Source organism: Siphateles boraxobius, unplaced genomic scaffold, assembly GCF_051911475.1.
Source record: "Siphateles boraxobius isolate OS27281-9 unplaced genomic scaffold, OSU_SipBor_1 26, whole genome shotgun sequence".
Classification (NCBI taxonomy): domain Eukaryota; kingdom Metazoa; phylum Chordata; class Actinopteri; order Cypriniformes; family Leuciscidae; genus Siphateles; species Siphateles boraxobius.
In genome coordinates, this window is record NW_027508876.1 from 3,326,176 (window position 1) to 3,351,819 (window position 25,644).

General features: G+C 47.3%; 1 pseudogene; it reads right to left on the reverse strand.

Annotated features, from left to right (window-relative positions):
* Positions 1-1,180: 1,180 nt before the first annotated feature.
* Positions 1,181-13,976, reverse strand: LOC143752267 (uncharacterized; annotated as a pseudogene).
* Between the last annotated feature and the right edge of the window lie 11,668 nt (positions 13,977-25,644).

Sequence of the window (25,644 nt, forward strand, 5' to 3'; positions counted from 1 at the left end):
AGTGCCGGGAGTATGGCGGAGCGACGCAGCGTCTCGTTCCCTATCAGGGAACTAGGGTTACATACGTAACCGAGACGTTCCCTTTCAAGGGAACTTCGAGCTGCGTCAAACGCTGCGGGAACGCGAATACCCACGTCGCCATAGGACCAAATGACCGTCATGTGAGACTAGCGCACAGAGGACGAGAGCACCTGTGCCCCAGGGGTAGAGCTTAAGTCTAGGTCATAGAACTTAATAAAAGTATGCGGTGAAGACCATCCAGCCGCATCACAAACATCACTCAGGGAAACCCCCGACAAAAGAGCTTTAGAAGCAGCCATACTCCTGGTAGAGTGAGCTCGGACAACCAAAGGTGAAGGCTGGCCAGCCGACTCATAAGCAAGTGAGATAGCCTCAACCACCCACTTGCTCATTCTCTGTTTAGACGCCGGACACCCTTTCCTGGGTGGCCCGAAACATACAAAAAGTTGTTCTGATTTCCTCCACAGGGCAGCTCTGTGGACATAAGCGTCTAATGCCCTAACAGGGCAGAGTGAATTAAGTTTCTCCTGGTCCGATGACATAAATGGAGGAGGACAGAAAGCCTGCAGAACCGTAGGTCTAACAATATTAGTAGGAACCTTAGGAACGTAACCTGGTCTAGGATGCAGAAAAGCTTTAACCATGCCAGGTGCAAATTCCAGGCACGAGGGTGAAACCGACAGAGCCTGCAAATCTCCGATTCTTTTTAGTGAAGAGATAGCAAGCAAAAAGATAGTCTTAAAAGTGAGAAACTTCTCGGGAACTTCTTCGATAGGTTCAAAAGGAGCTAGGGAAAGACCTTCTAATACAATGGCCAGATCCCAAGTCGGCACCCTCGTACGAACTGCTGGCCTCAGCCTCAAAGTGCCACGGAGGAAACGAGTTATAAGCGGGTGTCTCCCAAGAGAAACTCCACTGAAAGGGACGTGGTAAGCAGCTAGTGCCGCCACATACACCTTTAGTGTGGAGGGGGATAACCCTGTGGAGAAGCGCTCCTGCAGGAATTCCAGCACTGCACCCACTGGGCAGTTAACTGGGTCCTGCAGGTGTTCTCCACACCAAGAAGTGAAAAGTTTCCACTTCAAGGCATAAAGCTTCCTCGTGGATGGAGCTCTGGAGTTAAGAATGGTCTCAACAACCTCGGTTGAGAGACCGGAGTCTATGAGCTGGGCCCCCTCAGAGGCCAAGCCCACAGTTTCCACAATTCTGGGCGGGGGTGAAGTATCGTGCCCCCCGCCTGGGAGAGTAGATCCCTCCTGACCGGGAGCTCCAAAGGAGAACCGTCCAGGAGAGAAATCAGGTCCGCAAACCATACTCGGGCCGGCCAGAACGGGGCTACTAGTAGTAGACTGACCCCGTCCCGGCGGACCCTCTCCAGAACTCCTGGTAACAGAGCAATCGGGGGAAAGGCGTACAGACGTGACCTCGGCCACGGCTGCACCATAGCATCCAACCCCTCTTTTTTAGGGGGGCTGGAAGAGTGATGGAGAACCACCGATGACAATGAGTGGTCTCCTTGGAAGCGAATAGGTCCACCTCGGCGCGACCGAAACTCAACCAAAGGAGCTCCACCACCTCGGGGTGGAGTCTCCATTCCCCTGGCCTCGGCCCCTGCCTCGACAGGGAGTCTGCTACCACATTCAAATACCCAGGGAGATACATTGCTCTCAGAGATAGTAGCTTCCCTTGGGACCACAGGAGGATCTGACGGGCCAACTTGTAAAGCCGGCGAGACCGCAGGCCCCCCTGATGATTTATATAAGAGACCACCGACGTGTTGTCTGATTGAACTAACACATGATGGCCTCTCAGGTCTGTTAGGAAGTGTTTCAGAGCCTGAAACACAGCCAACATCTCTAGACAATTTATGTGCCACGAAAGATGATGATCCTGCCACAGACCTTGGGCTGGGCGACCACTCATGACCGCCCCCCACCCTGTGAGGGAAGCATCCGTCGTTAGCGTTATGCGACGACAAAGAGCCCCCAGCACAGGACCTTTGGATAGGAACCAAGTTTCTCTCCACATGACCAGAGCACGAAGGCAGCGCCGCGTGACTTTGAACGTGCGGAGCGGATTTCCCCTCGGGGAGAATCCCTTGGTCCTGAGCCACCACTGTAGCGGTCTCATGTACAACAGGCCGCAAGGTATAACGTTGGACGCTGCTGCCATCAGACCCAACAGTCTCTGAAACTGCTTGACAGTGAGTAGCTGGCCTAGCTTCACTTGTTTCACAGCTGAGAGAATCGAAGCGATGCGGGTCGGAGAGAGTCGCGCCCGCATCGATACCGAATCCCAAACGACACCCAGAAAAGTGGTCTTCTGGGAAGGAGATAATACACTTTTCTTTGCGTTCAGCCTCAACCCCAACTTTCTGATATGAGCGAGGACGACATCTCGATGCCGAACCGCCATCTGCTCGGTCTGAGCTAAAATCAACCAATCGTCGATGTAATTGAGAATACGAATGCCCTGAAGCCTCAGAGGCACTAGTGCTGCATCCATGCATTTCGTGAAAGTGCGGGGAGATAAAGCTAGGCCAAACGGAAGAACCCTGTACTGGTACGCCTCGCCCCCGAAGGCGAACCTCAGGAACTTCCTGTGTTGTGGAAGGATGGACACATGGAAGTATGCGTCCTTCAGATCTATCGTGACAAACCAGTCCTCGGACCTGATTTGAGACACGATCTGCTTGATAGTGAGCATCTTGAATTTTAGCTTCCCTACCGAGCGATTCAATATGCGCAGGTCTAAAATTGGACGCAACCCCCCATCCTTCTTTGGAACGATGAAATATCGGCTGTAATAACCTGACTCCAAACTGGGAGGAGGAACCCGTTCTATAGCCTCTTTTTGAAGGAGCGTTTTCACCTCTTGTTCCAATACCAGAGCCTGCTCGGGGCCCACCACTGTGTGCAGAACCCCTCTGAATTTTGGTGGACGACACCTGAACTGGATAGCATAACCCTTTTCTACTGTCTGCAGGACCCAATGAGATATTTTTGGAAGGCTTTTCCACTCTGCCAGAAATTCTACTAAGGGTACCAGCCTCTCGAGACTGGCCTCTGGTGTAACTTGAGCAGCAGACGCAGCGCCCTGTAACGGCGCACCGGCAGGGAACAACTGGTCTGACCGCTCTGAGACCCTCCTCAGAGGGAGCGAGCGTCCCTCGGGAAAGCGCTCGCTGGGATCGTCTGTGCCCCGGCATAAAGGCGGGGTTGGCAGAACGAGCCCCTGAGGGCACCGAGGAGGAATGGGCACCGTAAAAAGAGGTGAACACCTTTCCGCCTCGGTGGGGACCACCCTCAGCATCCTGAACGGCTTGGCGTCAGGACTTCTTCTTAGCCGAAGCCTTCTTAGCCAATATAACTGTCCTCAGATCAGTTCTACTGGGAGAAGGCTTCGGCTGAGAGTGTCGCGGCTGAGCCCACTGTCCAGCAGGGGGAGCACGAGACGCGACACTCTGCCTCTGCTGCGCTCTATGTGATGAGCTCGAAGACGGCCGGGGCTGCTCCCGCCCAGCAGCCCCAGGGACATGAACTTTAAGGGGAAGAAACTTTTTAAAAGCTGCAGTTTGTTTCTTTTCTTCTTGGAATTTATCGATAACTGAATTCACAGCATCACCAAACAACCCCATGGGAGAAAGAGGAGCATCTAAAAGAAAAGCTTTTTCTCTCTCTTTAATATTAGTCTGATTTAACCACAAATGTCTTTCTGCGGCCACCAGAGCTGCCATAGAACGACCCATTAATTTGGCCGATTCTCTGGTGGCACGCAGGGATAAATCAGCAGCCTGACGCAGTTCGCGAACTACGTCAGTACTGACCTCCTCACTCTCACTCATGTCCCTTAGCAGATCAGCCTGGTATGCCTGCAAGATTGACATAGTATGCAGACATGACGCAGCCTGACCTGCTGCCGAATATGCTTTACCCACCAAAGCCGAAGTGTTTCTTAAAGGCTTGGTGGGTAATGCCGGTGCCTTAAAAGATGATGCTGCTTCGGGGGAGAGATGGCTCGCAAGCGTCTCTTCCACACGAGGCAACGCACCATAACCATGAGCCTTGGCTCCCATAATATTAGCGTATGTTGAAGTCTGGGGACTAAACACTCTATATGACACCGGTTTTCTCCATGATTTCGACACCTCGGTGTGGAGATCATGGAAAAACGGCAGGCACCGGCGTGGAGGCTGCACACGTGACGGCAAAAATCTCTCATCCAACTTTGATTTAGAAACAGACTCCTGTCTAGTCACTGGCCATTCAATATTAAGTTTTTCAACAGCTCTTGTTAACACCTCCAAAAGCTCATCACTCTCAGGAGTGTGGGGTGGCGAATCCTCCACATCTCCCTCAACACTAACAACATCAAGTTCCTCAGAACTGGATAGCATTGGTGCCTCAGCCCGAGCGGAAGAAACCGCAGCGCGTGCTTCCGAACCCGGGACTGAGGCACTGGATCTCACAGGTGAAGGGAGAGATAAGGCAGAGCCCGTCTCAAACCCCGCTGTGAGATCCATCTGCGATCCCCACGATAAGCGCCGCCGCTCTGCCTCGGCAGAAGCGGGACCCGAACCGCGGGGAGCGCGCACCGAACCGCTCTCCTCAAAGAGCGACCGGCGGGAGCGGAGCGTCCTTAACGGCAAACGCTCGCAATGCTCACAGTCTGCTCCCTCGAGAGCAAACTGGGCATGCTGAACTCCCAAACAAACAACACAAAGATCATGTGTATCCCCGCTCGTTAAATAACGCGAGCAGGGAGGAACACACTTTCTAAACTGCTGTTCGTCCGCCATAATCTCTCAATATATATATATATAGGGATAAATTGTTTGTGTGGTGCAGGGTATGTAAGACAGACAATATCACACAGGGACAGATTCACATGTAGCGCGACTGAAAGCACAGAAGCTAATGCGCTTGTGTTTTTGGGGTGCTTTATAGTTTCCTGGTCGATGACGTCACCCGCCTATGACGTTTCATCTCTCCATTGGGCTGATTCCATACGTGCTTCATGACGCACAACGCAGGGGCGTTCCCGCAGCGTTTGACGCAGCTCGAAGTTCCCTTGAAAGGGAAATGCAGTAATATACAACATGTAGAGTCCCAGGGTAAACACAAACCGACAGGACCCTGATTTGTTGTTCTAGTCTTGTTGAGGCTTTCAGCCTTGATCTGTCTCAGAGTTTTATCAGTAACAAAAGCTCTTTGTTTACAGCAAGGGCCCAGGGACACACTTTACTTGCATCACAAGTGCTTTCCAGACTTCACATTTGGCGCCTCTAGCATTGCCTGAAACTCACCGGTTCCTGTTTGGCGAGGAAGCAATGCGCTTCAGTTAAGGTATTGTCTCACTAGTCACCACAGGCTAAGAGTTTGGTCTTCCCAGACGTTTGAGTAGCTTTTTGTTCATTGCTGAATGGCAAAAGTCCTCGCCGTGAAAAGGTATGATTGACTTCATGGCATCAATTACCGTCCAACATACATTTAGCTTCTCTATACAAACATTGGGTCTATAAAATGCCCAGTTGTCAAGGAAACCATCCAAGGCAATAAAGCCATTTAAAGCCAAAGTATGTGTCATTCTATACTGACCAGACTGCAGTGCCAGGGAATCTAAAGTGAGGTGTGGAATAAATAGTGTCATTGTGATGCTCAATATGCAATGATTCCATCTGAATACTAATATTTTCAATGTATTCTTGTTTACAGAGAGCTCAGTGGAGGGCTTAAAACTAATCAAATTAAACAGCTAATAAATTGTTATCCCCTGAATGAAAGATACGTAACATTTCTTTCTAACCTCAGATTCAGATCACATTTGAGCATCAAATCCCATTTTAAGCCACTCAGTGAGCTGAGATGAGTTTAATTTAGTTTGAACTCAACATCTCTGGCGACATGCCTTGCATGCTGATTAGGGTGTCCACCATGACACCAGTGCCACAGGAAGATTTAGTTTAACTCTGAAACACGTTGTTATCAGGAACACAGCCAAATGACTTAGCAGTAAAACATAAGGTTTTAGCTCGGCTGGGGATGTAGAAGCACCTGGGTGGTCGGTCTACAGGATTCTGAGATACGAGGTGTATCGCATTATGCGCCACTATATGCGTGAGTGCCATCGGAGGGCATGACCTGCATACAAGAGTGACATTAGCATGAATCCTCCTCTCTTGTCTTCTTTTCTGCTGGGGCTATTAATTTAGTGTGATTAATTACAGAAAAATAATGCAATGTAAATTCCGTACTCAAATCTTTCTGCAATGTCAGGCATTTTTTTTTGTTTTTTGCAAGTTTATTTTTTTGTTATATCAAGGTCACATTAAAATTTACTTTTTCCATTACCTTTTTCATTTTGTAACTCTATAAATGATTGTTCTATGATGATCTAACAAAAGAGTTAAATAAACACAAACTATTTCAATATTTATTGTGTAAAAATATTTTTTCACATTAAAAATTAAGACTATTCCATAATTTTGACGTTATTTCTATAACATCAAAGAATTTTCTTAATTATAAAGTGAATTTGTTTACCAGGGAGACAAGAAGTGTGAGTGAAGAACATGAAATGTGATGTATTTATTCATGTGTGTATAGAGCTTATATACTAGTGTTCAAAAGTTTGGGGTTGGTATGATTCTTTTTTTTTCTTTTTCTTTTTGAACAAAATGAATATTTTTAGTCGGCAAGATGTATTAAATTGATCAAAAGAGGCAGAAAATAAATGTAAAATGTTACTTAAATGTCTATTTTAAATACATACTGTTCTTTTGAACTCTCTATTCATCAGAGAAACAAAATATTAAGCAGCAACTACAGTTTTCATCCGTTTACTAATAATAGCTGCTAAATATTCAGCTTTTCCATCACAGGCATTAAATACATTTAATTACATTTAAAACCTATACGCTCTAAAAAATATAGCTTAGTAAATATTACAGAAAGAATTAGCTTTATTAAATTAATAAAATCTAATTTTGTCTAAAAAATTTTATATTTAAAAAAAATCGCTAAAATAATAGTATTTGACTAACCAATTATTTATTTATAATACACTTAATATATTTGTGACATTTTTATCAAATTATTTGAGAACGGATAATTAAACTGAATTAAATAATTAAATCTGTTTCAAGAATCACAAATATTACTTAATTAAAATTAATAATATTAATATATTTAACACACTCTTAAGAGATTTTAAGTTTACTCAATTAAAACAATGCACCCCTCCCCCAGCCTCTGAGGGGACTACAATTCATCGGTTGAGTGATCGCGGCTGTTTGAATTCTCAAAGTCTCCAGAACGTTCTCTTCTTCTCTTCTCAGTGTGGCAGAATTGGTGCATTTCCTCTGTGAAATTCAGGTGTGTGTATGTTATATTTTATCTGTAAGATCATTACTGTTCTTTAAATAAATAATTTATTTAAATTAACTTTAAATAAAAGCTGAGGACAGGCAAGGTCTCGCTCTCTCCCTCTCTGCCGTGCGCGCTACACGGTTTGTCGCAAATACAGTAGGCTATGTTCTGTCTCGCATGCGCGGCTCTAGATTCCAGGAGATATAAGGCTTGTTCGACTTGAACCGGCGCTGCAAAGACCGATCGGTTGATGACATCAAAGTACCGCGAGAGCGATTCAAAAGCATAAGGAGCCGTCTGCTCTCTAATCGCTCTCGCGGTACTTTGATGTCATCAACCGATCGGTCTTTGCAGCGCCGGTTCAAGTCGAACAAGCCTTTTAACTAATTTACGGTCATCAGGGAGCCGCTATCAATATGCGGGAATTTTATAGGTTAAATTTCTTTAAACAATTCAGCGCAACTCCAAAAAGGAGGACAAACGAGTGTCCGGCTTGAGGCTGCAACGGACGCCGGACAGGGGGCTTAAAATCAGGACTGTCCGGCCAAAATCCGGACGTATGGCCACCCTGAGTGCAAGTCCATCTCAGGCACGAGAACCAACGGTGATACGGTGGAAACGGGATAACAGACCCGGTTGATTACCATTGAATTACTTTTAAAAAAATAGTTTTTACTTTTAATATGTTTTTTATATGAGTTTAAGTGTATGAAATGTTGTATACATGTTAAAACAGTATAACATATTCTGTATTGCTGTACTCATCGACACTAAAGGCTGATGTCATAGGCCTATAAAGTTACCTGTGGTTGTGTGGAGTATTTTACGATTACAGGAAATTCAAAGTTAATATTACTCATACTATAAAAGTTAATATTACTCATAATTAAAACCAGTTAATATTACTCATAAATATTGTTTTTTATATATATTTTCCTCAAATTTATTTGTTAATATACCAAATGCAGTTACTCAGATCTACTTAATTTTTTGTACTTACATTCACTCAGTTCATATGGTATATGTAATTGATTTCATTGCAGTAAAATTTTATCAATATTTGTAAGTGTAAAAATGTGTGTAGGATCATTGGAATTTTGTGCCTCAACCTTCATTTTTGCCAAATTCCGCGGACACCCCACCACTGCACATTTTGTGTGTCTCTCATTTCATTGGACACCACCAATTCAAGTCTTGCAGTCTGAACTGAATTATTTGTGTTACCTTATTGTGTTTGAATGGTCAAATACGCACACTTATGTGTCAAAATGATTGGTTTTGCTAGTACCCTCTTACATGGGCGTCGGAACCATTGTATATGGGTGGGACAAGACCCACCCACTTTTTAAGACCAATGATATTGTCACTTTTACCGTCTCTAATTCAGCGCATTTGTCTGTTCGCTTTTCAGAGTGCCGTCAGTCAAATCCATTCCACTTGAGAAAAGCTCTAATAAATTAAACTCCATTTCTGCTAAATCATTATATTTCTCAACGAGCCGCAACTGACCAAAATAATCGCCCATTGTATCCTTCCAGTCAAATATTGCGTTGTAAACATCAATAACAGGTTTAAGTTGTCAATGGTGGCAAATGACCATGGTATCAGCAGCAGGATAATCCACAGATAGCTGTGCATTTAATTCAAGACTTGAAGCGGAGTTTCGTTTACTTGTTTAATTAAAAAGCACATGAAATGAGGGCATGGGTGCCAGTGCCCATCCTAAAGGCAGAGTTCATGGTCTGGTCATGTCAGCCTTCCTGTCAGGCATTACCTCAAGTGAATACTGGCAACAAAAAAAGTTCCTTCTCCTTTTCTATATATATATGGATCTGCTTCAACCCCAAAAAACCCAGGGTACCTGTTTAACAAAACGCTCAACCATGCCTGACTCGAAGTCAGCATCTCAGAGCCAGATAATAGAGCCCGAGACGGATTATTTGGAGAGCGGAGGCCTCTGCAAAATGACTCTCTAAAGCAAGAGGAGGCCAACTATACTCAGCCTCAGAGACAGTTTACCAAGGTGTCCTCACAGAGGGCCGAAACATTTGGTGTCACTGTCTAACTGGAGCTCAGGTGAGCGGAGACTTCAGCAGAAAGACTCTCTAAAGCAAGTTAAAACTCTTTAAAACTAAACACTCTTAAACTGTTAACCTTGCCAGAACATTAGCTAAAGTTATGAGAATGTTCCCTGTTAGCTGGGAAGCTTTTTGATGTTTAAATTGTATTACCAGCACCTTATGTATGGCTTTTCTAACATGCTAAACTTGCTCGGTAGCTCACCTGGTACAGCATTGCGATGCGGAGCACTCTGTATTAGTTTCGTGAAACATTAGTCTCGGTAAAAGAACTCAAAGACTTGAAGTACCTTTCTTCAGAATTTTTTACTTTTTTAATTTCACATTTGCTTTTGTTACCACTATCAGTTAGCTAGGTTAATTTCCAAATGCAATAGAGTATTCATGTTTTAACGTCACTCAAAGTTATTTTTAAATATTTCACAATATTGCAGTTTTTCGTATTATTATATTTTATCAAATAAATGTAGCCTTCTTTAAAAATAAATTCTAAATATTACAGACAAATATTTGTTTGTGACTGTGTGTATATCGGTGGAGAAATTGAATAAATTTTTTGAAAATACTTTGTTTTCTAAAAGTCCACCAGGGCCAAAAGTGCAAGTAGTTTGAGCACTATATGATAATAGAAGCAATTCAAGCTTGAAGTACAGCCTTCAGTCTTAAATACACTCCTTTTAATTTTTAAACTTTAAAATTACTATAAAAAGCACTTTAGTACTAAAAAAACAGAAAAAAGAAAAACACACACAGAACAGGAGGATGAGCTGCAATAATAATTTATGACAAAATATAGTCTGTCTTCGCTTTTCTTGCAAGGGGTCTTCCAAGGAAGGATGCTACTAGTTATGTGATTATAGAGTGTGAATGTGGAATTTTATTTTATGCATCATCTCTAAGAAAGTGAACATGGGACAGACACCAGAAAACAGGAGCACTACCGACAGTCTGAGATGTGACACCTTGAGAGCGTATTGCACCTTGTCACAGCAACCATATATTCCTTAGTGTCCAGAAGTGCAGGTTCTGTGCGAGTTTATGCAAAGGAAAACAATGCAAAGCTGGGTCATTTGAGAAAACCTTTTAACATATCAGTGGTGTGTAGTGGACTATCACTGGATTTACATTTTATTCCTTTTAGCCCCATGTTTTTTAAAAAAAATACATCCCTAGAGGCAGTTTAATTGTGTCATGGAAGTTCTGCCTTTTCTTTCTACTGCAAAAATACTGCATAGTATATAATACTATAGCCTTGCAATGGATCATATAATAGAGAGTTTGGCCAAAAGTGAGTTTGAATGTGACATCACATGGTTATAACTGTCATCTGAAACATAAGCCTTCTTGAAATGCATTTCCAGTATTAGTATGAGCTAGAATCAGCCATCCATACACAACGCGCCCACCGCAATACTTCCTCCCACCTTAATGCACTTGTACTTCAAATGCATTATTGATCGGTCTGTTACGCTCCATTCGCCTTTCCACTCGTCTCTATGTACATACATTGGTATCAACCGCACAGCTGTTGTACGGTTTGTTGTGATGGTCACCATTCAAGCACCTTTATTTAAAAGCAGTGACTCAGCACTTGAGGTGTAATTAAGGAATGCATTAAACAACAAAGAGCACCTCTGTGCTAAATGAGGTTGTATAACTATGGTGCTATAAAGACTATTTGAGAGGAAGGGACTGGTTTCATAAGAGTCAAGTAATTTTTGAAATAATACATCAGCCAAAAGTACTTTTTGGCAGTATATATATAACCAGGCTCGTGTTAATTAGAACCTGACTTTGGCTTTACATGGAATATGATATAAAATGTTTTGTAGAATCTCAGTGCTACTCTTTTACACTAAATGAAAAGAACATTGTGTTAACACTTTATTTTAGTAACCGTGTTACACATGTTACATATTACTAAAGTAATAACAGTAAATTATGCTTAATTACATGCAACTAACTCTAAACCACACCCTAGTCCTAACTCTATAGCAAGTACATGCTGTAAGTACTCTACTCGACCTATACTGCACATCCAATGGCGCGGGCGACTCTGACGTACGACCAATGAGCTAGCCCAACGTCAGAGCCCACGAGGGGGCGTGGCCTAGCCTATATAGACCCCCGAATTAGCCATTATAGCAGGTTTATACGACTGAAGCGACAACTTCAACAGTTACTATAGTGCGGCCGGCTATGCAATACTCGTTCCCTCTCTCAGTGAACTGAGGTTACGATAGTAACCAAGTAGTTCCCTCTCGAACGGTCCTTTCGTATTGCGTAGCTATACGCAGTGGGGACGCCATGCAAAACGCCGCACCCTAAGTAACTGGTTGCCCTGCATCTCAGGACCCCTGAGCTAACAGAACAAGCCAGAACCCAACAAATATATTTATATACATAACAGACCAGACACTGTTGGGCCTGAAAAATATATATGAGTCAGTACAACTGACAGAATATACCAACAAAACCAGACACTGTCGGGATTATTAGCACAATTTTATAACCGGCCTAAGTGGGTTTTATATATATATATGTATATATGTAGACAAGACCAGACACCGTCGGGTCTTAATCATACCGAAAGTACCTTCGCCTGCAGGGAAGGCACCTCCATATTATAGAACTTCATAAATGTGGAAGGCGAGGACCAGCCGGCTGCCTCACAAATATCTTGAATGGGAAAACCCGATGACCAAGCCCATGACGAGGCCATGCCTCTAGTCGAGTGGGCCTTGACACCTATAGGGCAAACCTAACCCACTGATGTATAGGCCATAGAAATGGCATCCACTATCCATCTAGACAGTCTTTGCTTCGTGACTGGATCACCCTTAGATCAGCCACCAAAGCAGACAAACAGCTGTTCTGACTGTCTAAAAGACGCAGAACGCTCCAGATAGATTCTCAGTGCCCTGACAGGGCAGAGAAGATTAACCTCCCCATCCTCAGCCGAAGGGGGAAGGGCTGATAGCGTAATAACTTGTGCTCTAAACGGCATTGAGAGCACCTTGGGTACGTACCCATGCCTAGGTTTTAGAATGACTCTGGAGTCATCCTTCCCAAACTCCAAACATGCAGGACTCACAGAAAGAGCCTGCAGATCTCCCACTCGCTTAATAGATGCCAATGCCAACAGGAGAGCAGTCTTTAGCGAGAGTGGTTTTAGATCAACCGACTGGAGCGGCTTGAAAGGCAGTCCCTTCAGGGCCCTAAGGACCGTGGAGAGGTCCCAAGGCAGCACCGAAGGGGGCCTGGAGGGGTTAATACTCCTAGCGCCTTTCAGAAGCCTTACCACCAGGTCATTTCTTCCCAGTGAGTTGCCAGCCACCAAAGCATGATACACTGCGATGGCTGCCACATAAACTTTGAGCGTGGACGGGGTGCGGCCCGCGTCCAGTAGCTCCTGTAGAAAGGAGAGTTCCACAGATACCTCACATGACTCTGGGTCAACTTGATTTTTCGAGCACCAGCTGGAAAAACCCGACCACTTCAAAGCATACAGGCGCCGAGTAGACGGGGCCCTTGCTTCAGAAATAGTGCTCAAGATTCTGTCAGGATGGACCCCGGGTACCCGTTTAGGGGCCACACATGGAGGGCCCATAAATCGGGTCGGGGATGCCATATCGTTCGGTTGGCCTGTGTGAGGAGATCCTTCCTCATTGGAACAGGCTAGGGGATCGTGTCTGACAACTGAACCAGCTCCGGAAACCACGGTCTGGATTTCCAGAGAGGAGCCACCAGAAGGACTGGGCATCCGCTCTCCCTGACCCGTTCGATGACCTGTGGGATCATCGAAACGGGGGGGGAAAGCATAAAGGGGGCGGCTGGGCCAGGGATGAGCCAGTGCGTCCCTTTTCTTCGAGAAGAACACCCTGCAGTGGGTGTTTGCTCTCGAGGCGAAAAGGTTGACTTCGGCCTCGCCAAACATCTCCCATATTAGACTGTCTGTAAAAACAACCTTCCTCCTGGAAAATACCCCCATGGTCACCCACATGTGGTACCAGTCCTGAGCCCGCCAGGGAATCAGTGTTCTTAAACACCCGCGATTCACCATAATGCGCAGGCTGTTTGACTGCCATGCATGGGTCGGCATACGGCGTTTCAGCCAGTGCTGCAGCGGGTGCATGCGCAGTAATCCCAAGTGGAGTACTGACGATGCAGCTGCCATTAGACCAAGCAGTTTCTGAAATTTCTTCAGAGGCGCGGACTCGTGCGCCCTGAATGCAGTCGCCAGTGTCTGTATAGAGAGCGTGCGCTCTTGAGTGAGCCGCGCTTTCATTGTCACCGAGTCTAAAACCGTGCCCAGAAAGATAACAGTCTGGCTGGGGGTCAGTTTGCTCTTGGTCACATTGATTGTGAGCCCCAGGTATTTTAGATGGCTGAGAATCAAATCCCTGTGAACTATCAGTTCGTCTCTCGACTGCGCCAGCACCAGCCAGTCGTCGAGATAATATAGCACGCGCACTCCCTGACTTTTCAGTGGGGAGAGCGCTGCATCCATACATTTTGTGAATGTGTGGGGTGCCAGGGACAGACCGAACGGGAGAACGGTGTATTGATATGCCCTCCCCTCGAAGGTGAATCTCAAGAATGGCCTGTGACGAGGGTCGATCTGAATATGAAAATATGCATCTTTCAGATCCATTGTAACAAACCAATCGCCCGGGAGAACTTGCGCGAGAATTTGTTTGAATGTTAACATTTAGAATGGCCGTCTCGTGAGAGCCTTGTTCAAATGTCTCAGATCTAGTATGGGCCTGAGTCCGCCGTCTTTCTTTGGAATTAGAAAATAGCGGCTGTAAAACCCTGAATACATTAGCGCGGGAGGGACTGACTCTATCGCTCCTTTTGCTAATAAATTCTGAACTTCGGTGCGCAGCACGTGACCCACGCTGCTTCTCACCGACGTCTTGATAACCGCCTGGAATTTCGGGGGTCTGCGATCAAATTGGAGCGAGTAGCCTCGCTTTATAGTGTTTCTAACCCAACTCGACACACCGGGGATGGCTTGCCAGGCCATGGCCCGTGTGGCTAGGGCATGACACACTGAATGGGACGGGCCGCCTAACATAGGGGGACCTGATACCCTTATAATGTGATTTGTGCACATACTGAGTGTTTTACTGACTATACAGGCTTTTGCCCGGGGGGAAGTCAGTGTTACAACAGGGAGGGGGCCACCTAGTGAAGGGGGACCTTGAACCCGTGTGTTGTGATTGTGAAACATGCTCTTTTTGTGTTTTATGTGGGTCGCCGTGAAAACGGCATTTGTTTGCAAAGGGACGCTCACTGCTGCAGGCTTGTTTACAATAATACAATCCCCAGCCGCCTGAACTGAACAGGGAGATGTGGGAAGTTTTGCTGGTTTTTTCGAGGGTGGTCCGGCTAGCGGTGGTCTCTCTTTCCTCCTTGTGCTAGGACGATTTCGGAGGTACCTGGTCAATCACGGCGCTGGGCCGCGGGCCTTGACGCCGGGGGAGTGTGTAGCGCTTCGCGGGCCTTGACTGGCGGTGGCTATCAGCGGGGCGGGGCTGAGAGGCCTGCTTCACCGGTTTGGCTGGATGAGGCGAAGGTGGTGGCTTGGGCTTGCTGGTCGTGGAGCTCGAGCGTTTCGGCAAGAAGTGTCGCATAGCCTGGGACGCTCTCTGTGCCTTTATGTACCTCTCCGAGAATCCCTTCACGGCCGGGCCAAAGAGACCTGAGCTGGAAACCGGGGCGTCGAGAAATCTAGTCCTGTCGGCTTCTTTGATCTCGGTGAGGTTAAGCCAAAGATGGCGCTCGAGCACGACCAAGCTCGCCATGTTCCTTCCGATGGCCTGTGCTGTAGCCTTAGTAGCACGCAGCGCTAGGTCTGTAGCACTTCTCAGGTCTCGAAAGGCCTACGGGTCCGGGCCAGCCTCGTCCATAGATTGGAGGAGTTTGGCCTGGTAGACCTGCAACACGGCCATCGTATGCAGGGCCGATGCAGCCTGACCGGAGGCGGAATACGCGCGTCCAGCGAGGGCTGAGGTGTTTCGGCAGGGTTTGTTGGGATGAGAGGCTCTAGCTCGCCAGCTAGCTGCAGTGCTCTGGCAAAGATGAGCAGCCACGGCCTCTTCGAGGGGCGCCAAAGACTCATAACCCTTTTCCGCTGCGCCATCCACAGAGGAGAGCGTCGCAGAAACTGCAGATCCCACACGTGCTGAGTACGGAGCGCGGCAGGACTTGGTGAGCGGCATCGCCGTCTCGAGAGAGAGCTAGCCGATTGCGCAGCACGGAGATAGGCATGCTTTCGCAGGCCGCACATCCGCCAGCAGAGAGTGCATTCTCCGCGTGGTCGATCCCCAGGCAGGAAATGCAGCTCGAGTGTTGGTCTGCCTCGTGCAGACGGCCTCCGCACGTGGCGCAGGCTGAACGAGGCATCTGAAATAAAACACAAAGCTTTCGAACAAAGGATATAGGCTGTCGCCGGATAGCCACAGGTGAGACGGCGTCGGGAGACAACGGCGTACAGGCGAAGTCTGCTGAAGAGAAGCTCGCTCAGGCTGAAAAGGCTTGTTCGATGGCGAATAACAGTAGAAAGCTCAGGGACATGTGTACTGTCACTGAAGGAGTAAAAATCTGCTATAATGGCTAATTCGGGGGTCTATATAGGCTAGGCCACGCCCCCTCCGCCCGCGCCATTGGATGTGCAGTTGCTGCAGCACAGCCTATGAGAGTGCCAGCTGCAAATGCGTTTTACATATAGGCTTCAGTAAATCGAGGAAAAGGAGTTTCCCCACTGCGTATAGCTACGCAATACGAAGTGATCGTTCGAAAGGGAACTGTCAATTATCTAAATTCATGTTGGTTTATATTTTATTTGTTCATTATTTATTTTGTTGGATTTTAGTTGGACTTGGTCAGAGCTGTTTCAAAAATAGTTATCTGCATGATGTCTGCTGCCTTTTGGCTCAGTGATGTTGAATTTAAATCTCATGTAAAATAAAGACATGTTATGTTACATTGTGATGTAATGGTGTTTCCTGGAAGGGATTAAAGAACAAATAATTTTTATCAGCTGAAAGACAGAATACAAATGTTTTTATTAAGTTAGATATACATTATATAACAGTTTCAGATTATGTTTTAGTGTTGGTAACATGTCCCACATTGTCCCACACAAACTTATAATCGTCCCACATTTGGTTTGTTTGATGGTGGGCACACTACAAGGAAACCTTGAATTAAAGTGTAACCAACATTGTGAATAAAGGCTGGTCAAGCTCCAAACATAAAAAGAGTCACAAAACCATAAAAGTGAGTGATTAATTTGACTTGCGATTCTTTTTCCCAATCAGGGAACTCGAGCTGCGTGAAACGCTGTGGGAACGCCCCTGCGTGAGTGCGTCATGAAGCACGTATGAAATCAATCCAATGGCGAGACGGAACGTCATAGGCGGGTGACGTCATCGACCAGGAAACTATAAAGCACTCCCAAAACACAAGCGCATCAGCTTCTGTTACTTCAGCAAGCACTCTGTGTGTTTGAAATCATTCAATACTGTGTTTTGTCTGTCATTAGTTGTCACTAGGCAGGAGTTTTCACTTATATATTCTCATATATATATAAAAAACTATATCATTATGGCGAGCGAGCAACAGTTTAGGAAGTGTGTTTTCCCCTGCACTCGCTTTATTACTGGAGGGGATACACATCTACTATGTGTTGCTTGTTTAGGAGTGCAGCATGCCCAGTCAGCTCTCGAGGGGGCTGATTGTGAGCATTGCGAGCGTCTACCTCTACGGACGCTGCGCTCCCGCCGATCGCTCTTTGAGGAGAGCGGTTCGGTGCGCGCTCCCCGCGGATCGGGTCCCGCTTTTGCTGAGGCTGAGCGGCGACGCCTGTCCTGGGGATCGCAGTTGGATCTAACAGAGGGGTTTGAGACGGGCTCTGCCTTATCTCAGCCTTTACCTGTTAGATCCAGTGCCTCAGACCCGGGTTCGGAAGCACGCGCTGCGGTTTCTTCCGCCCAGGCTGAGGCACCTGTTCTTCAACTATCCAGTTCTGAGGAGCTGGATGTTGAAAGTATTGATAACACTCTAGAGACTGGGGACTCGTCACTTCAGTCTCCTGCCAGTGAGGAGCTTATGGAGGTGCTCACTCGAGCCGTAGAAAAATTAAGCATTGAGTGGCCAGCTGATAGGCAGGGGTCTAAATTAAAATCTAATCTAGATGAAAGATTTTTGCCGTCTCGCGCTATGCTTCCGCGCCGGTGTCTTCCTTTCTTTCCAGACCTCCACACTGAGGTGTCGAGGTCCTGGGAAAGACCTGTATCTTCTCGTAAAAAAGTCCTGACGTCTCTGGCGTCAGGATGCTGAGGGTAGTCCCCACCGTGAGAGAAAGGAGTTCACCGCATTACACGGTGCCCATTCTCTCTCGGTGCCCTCAGGGGTCCGTTCTGCCAACCCCGCCTTCGTGCCGGGGCGTAGACGGTCCCAGCGAGTGTTTCCCCGAGGGGCGCTCGCTCCCTCTGAGGAGGGGTCCAGAGCTGTCAGACCAGTTGTTCCCTGCCGGTGCGCTGTTACAGGGCACTGTGTCTGCAGCTCCAAATATTCCAGAGGCCAGCCTCGAGAGGCTGGTACCTTTAGTAGATTTTTTGGCAGAGTGGAAAAACCTTCCAAATGTATCTCATTGGGTCCTGCAGACAGTCGAAAAGGGTTACGCTATTCAGTTCAGGTCTCGTCCGCCTCGATTCAGGGGAGTCCTACCTACAGTGGTGGGCCCCGAGCAGGCTCTGGTTATGGAACAGGAGGTAAAAACTCTTCTGCTGAAGGGAGCTATAGAACGAGTTCTTCCTCCCAGCAGGGAGTCAGGTTATTACAGCCGGTACTTCATCGTTCCGAAAAAGGATGGGGGGTTACGTCCAATTTTAGATCTGCGCCTGTTAAATCGTACAGTAGGGAAGTTCAAGTTCAAGATGCTTACGCTCAAACAGATCGTGTCACAAATCAGATCCGAGGACTGGTTTGTCACGATAGATCTAAAGGACGCATACTTCCATATCTCCATCCATCCACAACACAGGAAGTTCCTGAGGTTCGCTTTCGGGGGCGAAGCGTATCAATATCGGGTTCTTCCATTCGGCCTAGCACTGTCTCCCCGGACTTTCCCGAAATGTATGGATGCAGCTCTGGCTCCGCTGCGACTCCAGTGCATCCGCATTCTAAATTATATAGACGATTGGTTGATTCTAGCTCAATCGGAGCATCAGGCGGCTCGGCATCGAGATGTCGTTCTCGCTCATATCAAGAAACTGGGGTTGAGGCTCAATGCCAAGAAAAGTGTGCTATCTCCGCTTCAGAGGACCACTTTTCTGGGTGTAATTTGGGATTCGACGACGATGCAGGCACGTCTGTCTCCTGCTCGTATCACTTCGATCCTTATGGCCGTCAAACAAGCAAAGCTAGGCCAGTCACTCACTGTCAAACAGTTTCAGAGATTGTTGGGTCTGATGGCAGCAGCGTCCAACGTTATTCCTTGCGGCCTGTTGTCCATGAGACCGTTGCAGTGGTGGCTCAAGACCAAGGGGTTCTCCCCGAGGGGAAACCCGTTCCGCATGATCAGGGTCACGCGACGTTGTCTTCGCGCCCTGACCATGTGGAAAGAACCTTGGTTCCTATCTCATGGGCCCGTGCTGGGAGCTCCTTGTCGTCGTGTAACGCTAACGACAGATGCCTCCCTCACGGGCTGGGGGGCGATCATGAGTGGTCGCCCTGCTCAGGGTCTGTGGCAGGACCATCATCTCTCTTGGCATATAAACTGTCTAGAAATGTTGGCTGTGTTTCAGGCTCTGAAACACTTCCTGAATAATCAAATTACACAACTGGTGTGCACATCCCAAACACCCAGAATTGGGCGCAGGTGCAGGACAACTGAGTAATACAAATGAAAAAAAGAAGTGTGAAGTCCGCACACTGAAAAAGCTGCTCCAAAGAATTTATTAGCAAGGCAACGTTTCGACCATCAGGTCTTCATCAGGCACAATAATTACTGTAGAGTAAGTTTAGCTTTAAATAGACACAGGTGATCATCATTAATTAAAATCACCTTGATTATGCACACATAAGGGATCAAATGACAGATACGTGACAAATACAAAGCACGTGACCATACCCATACATATATACATATACAAATACATATACATGCATACACATATAAACAAATATACATAAACACATATACATAATAATAATAATACTATAAAAAAGACTTGATATCAAACTCCTCATTCAGTCTACAGTAACTTGTCGAAAATGGAGAGGGATGCTTTACTTGATCTAAGCAAAGATAACTCGGTGATAGTGCGACCTGCAGATAAGGGTGGAGCGATTGTACTTCAACGAGCTTCAGACTATGAAAAAGAAATCCGCAGACAATTGAATGATCATGTCTTTTATGAACCCTTACTTGCTGATCCTACTAACAAATTAAAAGCGTGCATTGACTCTAAGTTATTGTCACATTTTGAAAATGGTGAGTTCAGTAAAAATGAATATGAATTTCTGAAGGTAGATTTTCCAATTACATCTATTTTATATACTTTGCCTAAGGTCCACAAAGGACTAGAAACTCCTTTGAAAGGTCGTCCTATTGTGGGCGGTATAGGTAGTCTTACTGAAAACATTTCCTCTTATGTGGATTTTTATATCAAACCTTTTGTACCCACGTTGTCGTCATATGTAAGAGATTCTATGGATTTTATTGAATCATTATATAATTTTGACTTTGCTGTTGATGCTGTCCTTCTTGCCACTTTTGATGTTCAGAGTTTATATACCAACATCCCTCATACTGAGGGTTTATCTGCTTTAGAACAATTTTTAACACAAAGATCTGTGGACGAAAAACCTAGTACAGCATGTCTATTGGACTTAGCAAGTATTGTCCTAACTAACAATTTTTTTCGTTGTCAGGACGACTTTTACTTACAAGTGAAAGGTACTGCAATGGCTAGTAAGATGGCACCTAATTATGCTTGCTTGTATATGGGAGTTTTTGAAAATGACTTTATTTTAAATGAGTCAAATTCCTTTTTTCCTAAGATTTTGCTTTACAAGCGGTACATTGATGACATTTTTATGATCACTAAGGCTACACCTGCAGAGATGTTGATGTTTTTGAATTATCTTAACTCAAGGACTGAGCATGTGAATTTCACTATGGAATGCGATCCAGTAAGCTGTAGTTTCCTTGATGTTCGAGTATATATAAATGACGGGAAACTCCATACCGATCTATACCGAAAATCAACGGATCGCAACACTATTTTAAGAGGCGATAGTTTCCATCCTAGACCTTTAATTAAGAGTTTACCTATCAGTCAATTTAAGCGTGTGCGTAGAATCTGTAGCACGGATGAATCATATACTCACCAATCCAATGTTTTAACTAAAAGATTCTTGAATCGTGGTTACCGTACAGAATGGATCGAAAATGCCAAAAAGAAAATCAATGAGACCTCTCAAATGCAGTGTTTGCGAAAAAAACGCGATAAGAATACGCAAGTTCTCAATGCTCCCATTTGTACGATAAAGTACTCAGCATTGGGTGCGGAGTTCCCCTTCAGGGACTACCGCTGCGTGTAATCGCAGTGGGAACGCCCCCCAGCGTAGCGCGTCTGAAGCATGAATGAAATCAGTCAATGGAGCGTCACAGCGGGTGACGTCACCGACCAGGAAGCTATAAATATCCCCTGAATACACAAGCCACCAGCTTCTGTTACTTCAGCAGCGCTCTGTGTGTGTCTGATATCTTTCGATTGTGTTTGTCTGATTTGTCAGGAGTTTTCACTATATATATATATATATATATATATTAAAAAACCAAAATGAGCGAGCAGTATAGAAAGTGTGTTCCCCCCTGTACACGTTACATCACGGGTAGGGATTCTCACGAGTTATGTGTAGCTTGTTTGGGAGTTCAGCATGCCCAGTCGGCTCTCGAGGGAGTCGATTGTGAGCATTGCGAGCGTTTTCCTTTGAGAACTCTGCGCTCGCGGCGATCGCTCTTTGAGGAGAGTGGTTTGTTGCGAGCTCCCCAGGGCTCGGGTCCCGCTTCTGTTGAGGCAGAGCGGCGGCGCTTGACTTGGGGTTCGCAGATGGATCTCACCGGCGACGCTGAGACGGGCCCCGCCCTATCTCAGCTTTCTCCGGCGGGATCCAGTGCCTCTCACCCGGCTCTGGAAGCACGCGCTGCGGCGGTTACTTCTGCCCGGGTGGAGGCACGCGATGATGTGGAACTTAGATTATCCAGTTCTGAGGATCTGGATGTCGAAAGTTTGGCATCAGAGGAAACTAGCTCACTTCATTATACTGCTGAAGAAGGTTTAATGGATGTGTTATCACGGGCTGTTGAAAAACTCAGTATTGAATGGCCAACTGATAAACAAGAATCTAGAAATAAAAGCAAACTAGATGATAGATTTCTCTCTGCACGTCCTCAGCCTTCTCGCCGGTGCTTACCATTCTTCCCAGACCTTCACGCTGAGGTTTCAAAGACCTGGGTTAGACCGGTTTCGAGCAGAATATATACCAATCAATCCAATGCTTATGGTAATATTTTTGGTGCAAAGTCTGCTGGATATGTGACGATGCCGAAGGCGGAGGAGACGCTCGCGAGCTATCTCTCTCCTGCCTCGGCATCTTCGCTTAAAGCACCGGCTCTTCCTTCTAGACCACTGAAAAATACTTCTGTGCTGGTGGGGAAGGCTTACTCGGCGGCTGGGCAGGCGGCTGCATGTTTGCATACAATGGCCATTATGCAGGCTTATCAGGCTGACCTGCTCAAAGATGTGTGTGAGGGGGGAGAAATTTCGGCAGATATGATCAATGAGCTCAGGCAGACTGCTGATCTCACTCTCCGGGCCACCAGGGAAACAGCTAAATCTGTTGGCCGGTCTATGGCAGCCATGGTGGCCACAGAAAGGCATTTATGGTTGAGTCAAACCTCTATGAAAGAATAAGATAAATCTCTCTTATTAAATGCTCCTGTTTCGCCTGCGGGCCTCTTCGGTGACGCTCTTCACTCTGTCACTGAGAGGTTCCAGGAAGAGAAAAAACAGGCGGCTGCTTTTCATAAGTTTATCCCTCTCAAAGTGCGCGTCACTGGGGCTGCTGAGCGAGGGCAGTCCCAGCCGTCGAGTTCGTCTTCTAAAAGAGCACAGCAGAAGCGGAGTGTCGCGTCTCGTGCCCCCCCGCAGACAAACTGGAGGGACGAGGCGGGGCGCTCTCCGGCGCGGCCTTCTCGGGGCAGGACTGATCTGAGGTCGGTCATTGTCGCCAGGAAGGCCGCGTCGAAAAAGTCCTGACGGGCTGAACGTCAGGACTCTGAGGGTGGTCCCCATCGGGAAAGACTTGAGTTCGCCGCTCAAAAACACGGCGCCCTGTCTTTCTCGATGCCCTCAGGGGTCTGTTCTACTAACCCTGCCTATACAGGGCGTAGAGAGACTCGGCGAGCGATTTCCCGAGGGACGCTCGCCCCCTCCGAGGAGGGTTGTGGAGTGCTCAGACCAGCTGTTTCCTGCCAGTATGTTACAGGGCGCTGTGTCTGTCACTCGGGATGTTCATCCAGAGGCCAGCCTCGAGAGGCTGGTTCCCTTAGTAGAGTTCCTGGCGGAATGGGAAATGCTTCCCAATGTTTCTCAGTGGGTCCTGAATATTATAAAGAACGGGTACGCTATTCAGTTCAGAACGCGTCCACCTCGGTTCAGAGGGGTTCTGCCCACGGTGGTGGGCCCCGAGCAGGCTCTGGTATTAGAACAGGAGGTAGAAACTCTGCTGCACAAAGGGGCTATAGAACGGGTTCCTCCGCCCAGCAGGGAGTTAGGATACTACAGCCGGTACTTCATCGTTCCGAAAAAAGATGGAGGGCTGCGTCCCATTCTAGATCTGTGTCTCTTAAATCGCACTGTAGGGAAGCTCAAATTCAAGATGCTCACTCTCAAACAGATCGTGTCACAAATCAGATCCGAGGACTGGTTTGTCACGATAGACCTAAAGGACGCCTACTTCCATGTATCCATCCTCCCTCAACACAGGAAGTTCCTGAGGTTCGCTTTCGGGGGCGAAGCGTACCAATATCGGGTTCTTCCGTTTGGCCTAGCACTGTCACCCCGCACGTTCACGAAGTGTATGGATGCAGCTATAGCCCCGCTGAGGCTGCAGGGCATTCGTATTCTGAACTATATAGACGATTGGTTAATTCTAGCTCAATCAGAACAGCAGGCGGTTCGGCACCGAGATGTCGTTCTTGCTCACATCAAGAGGTTGGGGTTGAGGCTCAACGCCAAGAAGAGTGTTCTTTCTCCATTACAGAGAACCACTTTTCTCGGTGTAGTGTGGGATTCGACGACGATGCAGGCACAGTTGTCACCTGCTCGTGTTGCTTCGATTCTCGCCGCAGTAGATCAGGTCAAGCTAGGCCAGTCGTCCACTGTAAAACAGTTCCAGAGACTGTTAGGTCTCATGGCAGCTGCGTCCAACGTGATACCTTTTGGCCTCCTGCACATGAGACCGTTACAGTGGTGGCTCAGAACCAGGGGATTCTCCCCGAGGGGAAATCCGTTTCGCATGATCATGAGTTCGCGACGATGTCTTCGCGCCCTGGTTATGTGGAAAGATCCTCGGTTTCTTTCCCAAGGCCCGGTGTTGGGAGCTCCTTGTCGTCGCGTTATGCTAACGACAGATGCCTCTCTCACGGGGTGGGGGGCGATCATGAGTGGTCGCCCAGCTCGGGGTCTGTGGGGGGACCATCACCGTCTATGGCACATAAATTGTCTAGAGATGTTGGCAGTGTTTCAGGCTCTGAAACACTTCCTCCCAGACCTAAGGGGCCACCATGTTCTTGTTCGAACAGACAACACATCGGTGGTCTCTTATATCAACCATCAGGGGGGTCTGCGTTCACGCCCACTTTACAAACTGGCACGTCAGATTCTCCTATGGTCCCAGGGGAGAATTCTTTCTTTGAGAGCTATTTATCTCCCAGGGTACTTAAATCAGGGGGCAGACATCCTGTCGAGGCAGGGGCCGAGGCCCGGGGAATGGAGTCTTCACCCCGAGGTGGTGGAGCTCCTATGGGAACATTTCGGTCGTGCCGAGGTAGATCTATTTGCTTCCAGAGAGACATCACATTGTCCACTGTGGTTCTCTCTCAGCCTGCCAGCCCCACTGGGGTTGGACGCGATGGTACATCCGTGGCCGAGGTCACGTCTGTACGCTTTTCCCCCGATCGCTCTGCTCCCGGGAGTTCTGGAGAGGGTTCGCCGGGACGGGCTCAGTCTTCTGCTAATAGCCCCGTTCTGGCCGGCCCGAGTATGGTTTGCGGACCTAGTGTCTCTCCTCGACGGCTCTCCCCTAGAGATACCGATCAGGAGAGATCTACTCTCTCAGGCGAGTGGGTCGATCTTTCACCCCCGCCCAGAACTATGGAGGCTGTGGGCTTGGCCTCTGAGGGGGCCCAGCTCATAGATTCTGGTCTCTCGACTGAGGTCGTTGAGACCATCCTCCAATCCAGAGCTCCCGCCACAAGGAAGTTATATGCCGCGAGGTGGAAACTTTTCACCTCTTGGTGTGGAGAGCGCCAGCAGGACCCAGTTAACTGCCCGGTTGGTACAGTGCTGGATTTCCTGCAGGACCGGCTCTCCACAGGGTTATCTCACTCCACACTGAAGGTGTATGTGGCGGCCTTAGCTGCTTACCACGACCCTTCGAGTGGAGGTTCTCTCGGGAGACACCCACTTGTATCTCGCTTCCTTCGTGGCACCTTGAGGCTGAGGCCTGCAGTCCGCACGAGGGTACCAGTTTGGGATCTGGCCATCGTCTTGGAAGGTCTCTCCCTAGCTCCTTTCGAGCCCATCGAGGAAGTTTCGGAAAAGTTCCTTACACTAAAGACTATCCTTCTTCTTGCTATCTCGTCTCTAAAAAGAATTGGAGATATTCAAGCACTTTCGGTGGCTCCCTCGTGCCTGGAATTTGCTCCCGGTATGGTAAAAGCTTTTCTCTGTCCGAGACCAGGGTATGTTCCTAAGGTACCAACCACTTCGGTTAGACCTATAGTTCTGCAGGCTTTCTGTCCTCCGCCTTTTTTGACGTCAGACCAGGAGAAACTTAATTTGCTGTGTCCTGTTAGGGCTTTAGATGCGTAT